This window comes from Astyanax mexicanus, chromosome 24 (genome assembly GCF_023375975.1).
Source record: "Astyanax mexicanus isolate ESR-SI-001 chromosome 24, AstMex3_surface, whole genome shotgun sequence".
Lineage (NCBI taxonomy): Eukaryota > Metazoa > Chordata > Actinopteri > Characiformes > Acestrorhamphidae > Astyanax > Astyanax mexicanus.
In genome coordinates this window covers 16,496,719-16,508,941 of record NC_064431.1, presented here as the reverse complement: position 1 = coordinate 16,508,941, position 12,223 = coordinate 16,496,719, and the positions used below count along the sequence as shown (strand labels likewise).

The window sequence follows — 12,223 nt, the reverse complement described above, 5'->3', positions numbered from 1 at the left end:
TAATAAATTACAGTATCAGCAGTGAATGTCACTCAGTGGCCGGCTCCCAGTGCTAACGCTGGATCCATTAAAGCCCATTAATAGCCCAGCGAACCAGCTCCATCCCTCTACCACCCCGTCACGCCACTCTGGGTTAAAAATAGAGCGCTGTATCTTTTCTCGCCGCTGCCTCTCTCTTCCTTACTCTCTCTCTCTCTCTTTCTCTTTTTTTTCCTGAAATGCAGGCCAGCGCTGCGGGCACTAACGCATCTATACTCCATCCGCCTGCCAGCTCTGAGACGGGCACAATAAACCCGGGCACATGCTCCTCATCCGCCCATTCAACCCATTCATCTCTTTCAGCCCTTCATTTTCTCCAGATCCTTCCGTGACAAAGCCGTGAATTCAGAAAATAAATAAATAAAAAAATACGTAAACAGGCAGCATCTCAACATACAACAGCTAAAGGACAAGCCCAGCAACTTTTACAATTCTCTACATAACTCAGTGTTATATAAACTCAATCAGGGAGGGGGTTTGTTTTATATGAATTTGTTCAGAGTGGTGGTTTGTTTGAGATAAACTCAGTCAGAGTGGGGGTTTGTTTTATATGAATTTGTTCACAGTGGGGGTTTGTTTGAGATGAACTGATTCAGAGTGGGGGTTTGTTTAAAAAGAAGAACTCATTCAGAGTGGGGGTTTGTTTCAGGAGAAGAACTGATTCAGAGTGGGGGTTTGTTTGAGATTAACTCATTCAGAGTGGGGGTTTGTTTGAGATAAACTCATTCAGAGTGGGGGTTTGTTTAAAAAGAAGAACTCATTCAGAGTGGGGGTTTGTTTAAAAAGAAGAACTCATTCAGAGTGGGGGTTTGTTTCAGGAGAAGAACTGATTCAGAGTGGGGGTTTGTTTGAGATTAACTCATTCAGAGTGGGGGTTTGTTTGAGATTAACTGATTCAGAGTGGGGGTTTGTTTAAAAAGAAGAACTCATTAAGAGTGGGGGTTTGTTTGAGATGAATTGATTCAGAGCGGAGGTTTGTTTGAGGTTAATTGATTCAGAGTGGGGGTTTGTTTGAGATGAATTGATTCAGAGTGGGGGTTTGTTTAAGATGAACTGGTTCAGAGTGGGGGTTTGTTTGAGATGAATTGATTCAGAGCGGAGGTTTGTTTGAGGTTAATTGATTCAGAGTGGGGGTTTGTTTGAGATGAATTGATTCAGAGTGGGGGTTTGTTTAAGATGAACTGGTTCAGAGTGGGGGTTTGTTTGAGATGAATTGATTCAGAGCGGAGGTTTGTTTGAGGTTAATTGATTCAGAGTGGGGGTTTGTTTGAGATGAACTGATTCAGAGTGGGGGTTTGTTTGAGATGATCTAATTCAGAGTGGGGGTTTGTTTGATATCAACTCATTCAGAGTGGGTGTTTGTTTAAAAAGAAAAACTAATTCAGAGTGGGAGTCTGTTTGAGCTTAACTCATTCAGAGTGGGGGTTTGTTTAAAAAGAATAACTCACTCAGAGTGGGGGTTTGTTTGAGATTAACTCCTTCACAGTGGGTGCTTGAGATGAATTAATTTAAAGTGGGGGGTTTGATGTTAAATTGAGCTTCACTGAGAAACTTTGCGACTTTTGATTTCTTTACAGTGGTAATGAATGGAAGCATTGGTCACATGACTAAACACAAAAACAGACAATATTTAAAACAGGGATTAAATAGTTGAACATCTCACATATATCTAGTTTTCTTTAGGTAGTATTTTTTGCTTTGCCATACTAGTGATCGACCGATATATCGGCCGGACGATTAATCTGGCCAATTATTGCAATTTTTTAGATAAATGGCATCGGCCGATATCTGCGTCCACAAGGCCAATTTTTTCAACGTATGCCTCAGGCTCCGCTCTGGGCAGCACTGTGTGTCATTAGTGCTCCCCCTAGTGTCCATTTCATCATCCTATTAACACACAGCAGAAGAGCTGAAGAGCTCAGTTCCTCAGAACCTGCAGAAAATGGCTTCACTTCAGCTTAAGTGCATCTATGGGTAAAAATGCAAGCTTTATATATCGGCTATTGTCCATTTGTGATCTCTAAATATTGGCATTAAAAAAAAAATCAGTCAACCACTACACCACCCCCTGCAAATACCATGTATCCCAAATACCAGGTTTTAGACCTTTAAGACCAGTGGAACAGACATTACAGAGGTTGTTCAGTGAACAGGAGAGACTCTGTGTGCAGATTAAGGTCATCACACCAAAAAGAGACACGTGAAGTGTCATCAGAGAGGTCAGATTATCTGATAAGGACGAGGTCATTTGGACCACTGTTCTTTATCTGATCAATATCCTTCCACCTCTGTTATCTCTAAAATCACATTACAACACAATTAGTCCCAACCTTGCAGTGAGATTGATTGGCTTAATGACACTTCATTGTGTTTCTGGTTTTTAAAATAACCAATGCATTTGTGTTTCCAGCCAGACTGCCAATCAGAACAGATCTTATTTACATACACCAGCCTTAAAAGTTCAGTGTGTTTATTTGTAAGAATCCAAATTAGACTCACCTCAGATGCCAGTCCTCCTCCACAGTGAAGAAGCTCCACGCTAAGAAATGCCCCTTTCAGCCTCTAGCTCCAAAACCTCTGTAAAACACATAAAAAAAGAAAATTTTCAGTAAAAAAATAAGAAAGCTTAATATTGGTTTAGACTAGGGGTGTGCCATATCATATCGTACGTGATAATATCGCCAACATTTTTGAATACGTGAACAATATTATTGTGCCATATCTTCCACCTTTTATTATCACATCAGGGTACTAATTTTTATTTATTTATTTTTTTTGCAAATGAAAAATCCACACTGTTCTCATATTTCATTATATAGCTATTAGAGACAGATTATATCTGTCTAGTATCATGTATTTTACCTTAATCCTGGATATATAGAGATATTTTAAGTGCATTATTATTAGTATCATCACATTCTGGATCATTGACTTCTTTTATAAATCTGATAAAATTCTTGTATTGTTTAATATATCAGTTAGGGGTGTGCCTACATTTTTGTATACAATAATACAATCTTATTTTCATTTTGTTTTAGTGGTGTGTTCTTAAAATTAGTTTTTTTTTAATTCATTGTTCTGTCATATCGCCAAGAGTACCGTTATCGCGAAAATATGATGCAATACCGTGATATTATTTTAGGAGCATATCAGGAGCATATTATTTTAGGAGCATATCATGTTTAGACATGATTGAATTTAAGGTGTGTCCAAACCTTTGAATGGCACTGTATTTTGCAGCGTTTTTTCATTATGTTAACGTTTTTTGCATTATAAAATAATACTAAAAAGTAATTGAAATATATGCATATGCATATAACATATGCAAATATTTAGTAAACAAAAACATGTTAAACAAACCAGAATATGTTCTATATTTTAGATTCTTCAAAGTAGCGCCTCTTGCTTAGATTAGACAGATTTGCACATCTTGGCTGGATTTTTCAGTCAGCTTTATGATGTAGAGTCACCTGGAATTCAGGCTTTCAGTAAACAGCTGTGCTGAACTCGTCAAGAGTTAATTACTTGAATTTCTTGTCTCTTAATGTGTTTGAGAGCATCAGTTGTAAAGTAGTGAAGAGGTAGAGTTGGTATACAGTGAATAGCTCTATATGAGTAATGTGCTAATCCAGATAATGACGAGAACTTCTCAACTAAGCAAAGAAAAAAAATCCCTTTAAGAAATAAAGGTCAGTCAATCCGAAAAATTTCAAGAAATTTAAAAGTATCCTCAAGTGCAGTCGCAAAGACCATCAACAACAATATGATCGAACTGGCACTCATCAGGACCACCCCAGGAGAGGAAGAGCAAAAGTTACCTCTGTTGCACAGAATAAGTTCATCAGCCTCAGAAATTATTCACAGAGTAGTTTGGTTTATTTAAAAAGTACTAGCCTACGTGATTCCTAATGTGCTCCATCATAGTCTGGATGACTCAACTATTCATATTTAAAAAGAAACAAATAAGAACATTAATTAAAATGGTGTGTCCAAGCTTTAGACTGGTACTGTATGTAAAATTAATAAATGACTTTACCAACTGACCAACCTCACTCTTACAAAACATAAAAAAACATACAGCTCATACACATTGCAGTTTCTGAAGTTTCGGACAACATTTCTCCCAAATTCCATTACAAATTTTGTCATTTAGAGCATTTATTTGCAGAAAATGAGAAATGGCTGAAATAACAAAAAAGATGCAGAGCTTTCAGACCTCAAATAATGCAAAGAAAACAAGTTCATATTCATAAAGTTTTAATAGTTCAGAAATCAAAATTTGGTGGAATAACTCTGGTTTTTAATCACAGTTTTCATGCATCTTGGCATGTTCTCCTCCACCAGTCTTACACACTGCTTTTGGATAACTTTATGCCACTCCTGGTGCAAAAAATTCAAACAGTTCAGTTTGGTTTGATAGCTTGTGATCATCCATCTTCCTCTTGATTATAATCCAGAGTTTTTCAGTTTGGTCAAATAAAAACTCAGCATTTTTAAGTTTTTTTCCAGAGCTGTATTTTGTTGCAGTATATATTTTCATGTTTTGTCGTATTGTCACTAATATCCTATCATTCTATCATTATCCTATCAATACAATTATACCAAAATATTTTGATATTATTTTAGGGTCATATCACCCTCCCCTAGCTGTGAGCCCACTGTATCCATCACCCTACAGCACCACCCGCCCAGCTTACTCCACCCCTCCCTCGTCTCTCAGAAGGTACAAAGAAAGCCTGGGGGCTTAATGAAGAATGGTGAATCTGTGTGATCTCAGCTTTGATCAGCGCTGGATCAGACCTGTAGGTGTTGGCTCTGAGGAAGGCTCGTTATTAATGCATCAGGAATGCACTCGCTCCCAAATATCCCCAAATAAGGCAGCTGGCAGCAGGATGGGCAGCGGCAAGGGAATTTAGAGTTAGGTAATATTTACAGAGATACCCTCACAGGATTCCTCACAAACAACAAACAGCTGTGCTTTCAGCTTTACTACAGAGCTGGGGAAGAACCTCCTAAACCTTTCTTGCCCAGAACAAGATGAATCTCGATGAAAGTTAAATCAGACTCAAATTCGCCACACAGCATCTATTTAGTCCAATTTTACTCAAAATATCTTTATTTTTTACTTGTCTTTATTTGAGAAAACCACTGCAAAAACAGGCTTTTTAATTTATTCAATTGCAAAATGAATGAAAACGTATTTGGAATTCAGTATTTTCTAAACGTTTAATTTTTTTACGTTTAGTTACAGCAAAAAAAAAAAATCATTTTGGTGCATAACACAGCATGACGTAAAAAATGAGTCTTTGTTGCAATTACTGCGACTTTTCACTTTTTAATTTCTTCAGATTTACCAAATACTGAACATTAAACACATTTTTTACGCCGGTTTCCATTCAATTTGCCCAATTTTTTCACCTTTGCATCAATTAAATAGCTGAATAATATAGGGATGGGTGGAGCTACACTATACATCATACTGCAACCAGCCAGCAGAGGCGCTAGTCTTGTGATGGCTTCACATTTTTTAAGGGGCACTTTAAAACCCCCTGATTTGGTCTGACCTCAACCTCAGCTCAAATTTGAAAAATGCAAAAAAAATATATATAAAAAATTATAATAAAAAAACAAAGTAAAAATATAGCCGCAAGCGGCGATTTACGGGGTTCGAGCGTTACAGGCAAAGAGACCTCTGGAGGCCAGTTAGGCTTAAAACATGTTGCCGGTTGACCGGCATCGCCAAACTGGATGAGGATGACCAGCATGACCGTGAAGACCAAGCTAGATTACCAGCATGACTAATCTGGATGACAAACTTGTTGACCATATTGACCAAGCTGGAAGACCATAATGACCAAACTGGATGACCAGCATGGCAAAGGTGGTTGGCCAGTATGACCAAGCTGGAAGACCACCATTACTATGAGGACAAAGCTGAATGACCAGCAGGACCATAATGACCAATGTGAATGGCCAGCATGACCAAGCTGGATGGCCAGCATAACCAAGCTGGGTGACCAGCGTGACCATAAAGACCATAATGGCAATGCTAGATGAGTGGTGTGAGTAAACTAGTTGAAAAGCATTGATAAATTGAGCTGTAGTGTTCATCAGGTTTTATGTGGTGTCTTACTGCACTCTAGTGCGCATTTGGTGAAACAAATTCAGCTCTTAAATTGAAAAAACACAAGGCATAAAAAGGGCATATAAATAACCAGTATATAGTATATAAGTTTTGACCTGATTAACATTCCGCCTGTTAAAAGTTTGCTGGAATGTGATTGGCTAATAGTGACCACAAAAGTGTCCACATCAAATTTTCATTTGGTGTACCATTAGTGCATGGGCCATAGATGATAATGGGCTAGGATGACCTTGATAGCTTGTATGGTTCTAGAGAAACAGCTATCGAGCATTGGCCCCGCCCCCTGGGGGGGTGTATGTCTACTTAAACTGACAGGGTATCTGAGAATCATGTAATGACCAAAGGACTGAAGTGGTATTAGTGTCAGGTTAAGCATTCAAAAGTTATAAGTGTTAAAGACATTTTACTGCACCATGGTAGAACTCATTTGCATATGGCGGCCATATTGTTTATAAATGTAAAGATTTTTTTAATAATTATTGAGGAGTAAGCTCTGCTGAACTGTTTGACACCAAACATGTCATGATTGGTCAAGGATCCAAGGACAAGATCTCAAAAGTAGGTTTTGCATATTATGCAAATTTTAAGAAAAAATTAAGTGGGTGGAGCATAAACAAGAATGACCCAGGCGGCTGACCAGCATGAACAAGAAGGATAAATATGTTCAATTAAGCAAGACAAGCAAGATTGAATAAGTTCAGCAGAGCTTTAATTTAGAATAATTCACCTGTAGCTGTTTCACCAAATGACCACCAGAGCGCAGCAAGAGACCACATATAACCTGCTGGAAATCTATCACTCTATCAGAAAGACAAAACATTCCCTATCAGTGTGTTTCTATTTATTAAAAACAGAAGAAAAGTCCGATTGGGCTCCAAATTGGTACTCATGATCAAGTGGTCTGTATATACATGTATGTAAATTTGTGTGTTGATAGGGTCAAAGGTTCCTGACTTTTGACCATTTAGGTTTGAAAAAAGTGATAATACAGGCTTATGGCCTACAAAATGGCTGTTGCTCTTTGGCCATATTAGAGGCAAAAAATATCTGATTTGGCTCAAAATTTGCAATCAGGATCACAATATCAGTCTATATATGTATGTCAATTTCTGTGTCAATAGGGTCAAAGGTTCCTGACTTCTGTCCATTTAGATTTGAAAAAAGCGATAATACAGGCTTGAGGCCTACAAAATCGCTGTAGTTTTCCAGCCGTTGTAGAGGCAAAACATGTCCGATTTGGCTGAAAATTTGCAATCAAGATCAGATTATCAGTCTATATATGTCTATAAATTTGTGTGTTGATAGGGTGAAAGGTTCATGTCTTCTGTCCATTTAGGTTGGAAAATAGCGATAAATGGAATAAATTGAAAATAGTTATTTTTTCACTGTAGAGCCTACTGAAGACTTATTTGGCTCATACATGGCACATGTGCTTCAAATGTCATTGTTAATTAGTAGCTTCAACAGTTTTGGCATGTTTTAAACTTTGACAGAGTTTTGGCCAAATAACTCTGAAAAGGCTTTCACGTACATGTTTGATCAAGGTGTTGGGGCCATAAAAAGTTAAAATTCTAACTTTTTTTTGATAATTATTTACCTACACGGTCTCAAGATTGTGAAAAGACCAAAGTTGATTTAATTGGTTGAATATCCAGGGACTAGTTCAAAAAGTGCAATTTTTACTCTACTGGCCACTGATGCAAAACAATACATTTTTGGTAAAGACATGTAATTACAAAGTTGTAAAGGTTACAGCAAAGCATAAAACTCAAAAAGAATAACAAGCCTAGGCCACTTGTACCTTTAGATATAACTGATTTTCTGCTATAGCGCCCCCTAGAGGCCAATCAACGCCATATTTTAATGGATGATAGAAGGCCCTCATATACATGTACAATATAAGTATCGTCCTGATTGGTGATTGTTTAGCCTGTCAAAAGCTTGCTGTAATCTGATTGGCTAATAGCGACCACAAAAATTCACACATCAAAATATCCTTCAGTAGTCCATTAGGACATAGGCCACAGAAGATACATGCCAAACGAGAGCTTGATAGCTTGTACGGTTCCTGAGAAACAGATTTTTAGCTTTGGCTCCGCCCCCTGGGGGCGTATGTCTACACAGATTGACGGGCTACCTCAGAATCATGTTGGCATCAAAGTTGTAAAGTGGCATTAGTGTAGGTTTAAGCATTCAAAAGTTACAGCTGTTAGAGTAAATTTGGGTGTGCCACGGTAAGATTAATTTGCATATGGCGGCCATATTGTTTACAAATTTCACAATTTTTTCGATAATTATTGAGGTTGGGACTCTGCTGAGTTGTTTGACACCAAATATGACAGGATTGGTCAATGACCCTAGGACAAGTTCTCAAAAGTAGGTTTTGCATATTCTGCTAAATAGCAAAAAATCTAAGTGGGCGGAGCTTAGTGGTTCTATTGACCTTTTTGATTTGCCATTAACCAAGGAATCATATAATGCAAGAATTTTTGCTCTAGCTATCAGGGCGTAGGAGTTACGAGGCCAAACACGTTGACCTTCCCCATAGCGCCCCCTTGAGGCCGATCGGGCTCATCTTTTGAATCTGAGTAGCGGTGAGAAGTACTACCATATGACCAAGTCTCAGCCCTGTAGGCCTTACGGTTTCTTCTGCCCAATCACTTCTATGGCAGAAAAAGAATAAGAACTATAATAATAATAATAATAATAATAATAATAATCAGAACAATTACAATAGGGTTTCTAGCACTACGTGCTCGAACCCCTAATAAAATGGAGTTTGGGGGGTTGACAGTGGGTGATGTATGGGTTTAGAGGTGGGGCTGGAGGGAGAGCTGATTGGCTGAGCTGTAGCAGCAGCAGTGTGCCTCCGATAGCGGTGAGATGCAGATGGTTGGATGTCAGCAGAGGGTAGAGCTGGGCGATGAATATATTTTATCGATTAATTCGAATTTACAGTTAAGGACGATGTGTTTTTATGAAAATCGATTTTCTCTGAGATTTAATTTTCACCACCGATGCTTCTCTGAGCTTAGCCCCGCCCCTCTCTCCCTCCTAGCTACTTTTCAGACCCCTCAAGCGACGTTTTTTTGTTTAAAAAAAAAAAAGCGACTAGCGACAAATCTAGCGAGTTTTTGTGGTGTTATTGGAGACTTTTGGCGACTCTGAGATGAACACATGCTTTTCAGTTACTGACCTCCGCGCTGCAGCGGGTGCTGCCACAATTTGTCAATAATAGGTTTGAAAATAAAGAAAACTTAAGAAAGAAAAAAAAATAATAATAATAAAATAAAAACTGCTCTTATAAAACATTTAAAAACACGGCAAAAAAATGATTTATGCAATTTATGTAAAAATAAAGTTATTTTGCCTATTTAAAAAGCAACAGAAGTTGTTTATTTGTTGGAGTTCATTTGTATCATTTCTAACATATTTAGAATGTTTTTTACTCACTTTTTTCTCTCACAATGTCAATCCTTTACAGCTTCAAAAACATGTATTATGCAAATTAGGTGATGACGTCATTTAGCGACTTCTAGCGACTTTTAGGAGATTTTAGTAGGGGGAAAAAAGTCGAAAATCAGATTTTTTTTTTTTTTTTTAATTGACGATTTCGATTTTGGGCCATATTATTTGTATTATTGATTGACGGATCTGTATATTGTAATGTATCTGCGAACCAATAGTAAAGTACCACACCTATAGCACAGTTGAATCTGAGAGAGTGCAGCAGAGGCAGAAATGAAACGCAATAAAAGCGCTTTTAATGGTTAAGCAGGACTGGTATGTTTCATCACGTCAAAGGAACACATTTCAGCCATTAATGGAAAAAATATGGGTTAGGGTTTTAATGGCTCTTTAAAAGACACTGTGCTGCTCACGCTTTATTAAAGTCAGAGCATGAGTCAAACAAACGTAATGGCATGAAGAAAACTACATGTACAGGCCTACACCTTTACACACCACCCACCACCTCCGCCTGTATACAAGCACAGAGCCCCACCCATGTCAAAAAACATCATCATCAGACAGGAAGAAGAGGTTAATGCTGTTAAGGTTCTAACAGAGAGCACAGTTGAAGGGCATCACACTCATTGTGATGCTAGTCAGCACATGCGTCTCCTGGCTGATGTATCAAAGCTGGGGGTCTGGCGCTTTCCTCCAAGTGTGTTGAGATGCTGCCTAGTGATGCTGCATTGATTGGCAGCAGCCTCCTAGTGTACAAACACACGCACACACACATACACACACACGCACACACACCTCACTCCTGCAGATGGTGTGTAAGGCAGGTTTTAGTGAGTCACTGGGATAGACTGCCTGAAGGAGATAGTATAGTGATGACTGCACAGCAGGTGAGGTTAATGTGTTTCCTAAGAGGGCCTGTACTAAATAGCACACACACACACACACACACACACTTCCATCACAAATCCATACCCAGTGCCCATTCAAACCCATATATACACAGACCCATACCCATGCCCACACATACCCATAGCATCCATACCCTATTCCGTTGCTTCACCCACATCATGGACACAACACAAATAATTTTTTTTACCCAATATTTACCCAAATTGTTTTATTTGATTTATTTAAGATCCATTTTATATAATGCTTTATATACTCCAGTTCCAATGTCTAAATATTTGTAATAATCAAGTTAAATCAAGTTATTTTTAACAGCAATGGGTAACTGCGTGATTACTAGGGGTGTCACGATTTCGATATTTTATCGAAATTGATCGAAATTATGTCATGGCCTCGAGGCTCGAAGTCAAAAGATGATCGACGATCCCTCCCTCTAAGCTACGCAAGCACGCTACGAAAATGGCGCAGCACACTGTAGCCGGCGCCGCAGACATTGTGACTGCTCAAAGAGCAGCCCTTTCTCCAGAGAATGTGGATGTGGAATGTGGGTTTTGTCTAGCCTCAAATATGTTAATATTTTTGGTACCTTAAGGAGCATCTTTCTCTCAAATAAAGTTAATAATATATCTTTATTAAAGAAAAAACTTGTCATTCTCAGGGGCCGAGTCTTATTTTTCATGTTTAACAGTTATAGTAGGATAGAGTTCAGTTTGTTAAGGCTCTAATTGTTCTATTATTTTGTACATGACTGTTCTTGTATTTATTTATTATTAATTTTATGTTGCACATTGCTGTTTTAATAGTGCACACTGCTGCTACCAAAAAAAGCCACTAGATGGCATTACATATATATCTTAATTAAATTATTTAAATTTGACCATTAGTGCCTAATGTGGTGTATTACAGATCACGTGAATCACTTTGCATCACTTAAATCAAGCCCACCTTTTGAAATAAGATATTGTAAATTTGATGAATCAAACCATTGACTGACCATAGACATTTTTTTAAACTGGCATAAGCCTCTCTGCTGTAAAAAAAAGAAAAAGAAAATCGAGAATCAAATCGAATCGTGACCCTAAAATCGGAAATAAAATCGAATCGAGGATTTAGAGAATCGTGACACCCCTAGTGATTACGCCATTATATTTGGGGTGGGTAGTAACATTATACAGAAACATGATAAATCCTACACCCAACATCTGGGGTTCCATTCCCCTATACGCTACTGTCCCACCTATTCACTATTAACTACACAATACTAGTACCCTCCTTCAAATAACAGCTAGATTACTGTGGCCATTTATAATCCAATCAGCAATATATAACCTAAACATGAAGATCCAATATCAGATAGTTTCCTGTGTCTGTTTAAGGTCTGATCTGCAACACAGCCACAAAATACACAACCTTCCCATCAAAAATACCCTAATCATCCACAACACCTCAAGCTCTTTACAGGTGTGATCAGACAGGCACCTCCCTTTGTCAGTGTTTCCTTGAATTAGGCACGCACAGAGATTGTAAAAAAGATGGACGCCGTGTCGCTGTTCCCATTCATTCAATGAAAATGAAGCCAAAATCTTCCGCCATGTTGGCGATCCTAAAACCCGAGTCTGCGCAGTAGAGACCAGAGGAGAGAGAAAGACTGTGGAGAGACAGCCT

General features: G+C 38.2%; 1 protein-coding gene across 2 annotated transcripts in view; it reads right to left on the bottom strand.

Annotated features, from left to right (window-relative positions):
• The window catches only part of LOC103035539 (nck-associated protein 5-like), a 159,332-nt gene that overhangs the window by 90,246 nt on the left and 56,863 nt on the right, over positions 1 to 12,223 (bottom strand). For both annotated transcript variants that reach the window (XM_049471741.1, XM_049471742.1), the window contains one exon: positions 2,539 to 2,616. The gene's annotated coding sequence lies outside the window, so the exon portion shown is untranslated. The remainder of the gene's footprint in view (positions 1 to 2,538; positions 2,617 to 12,223) is intronic.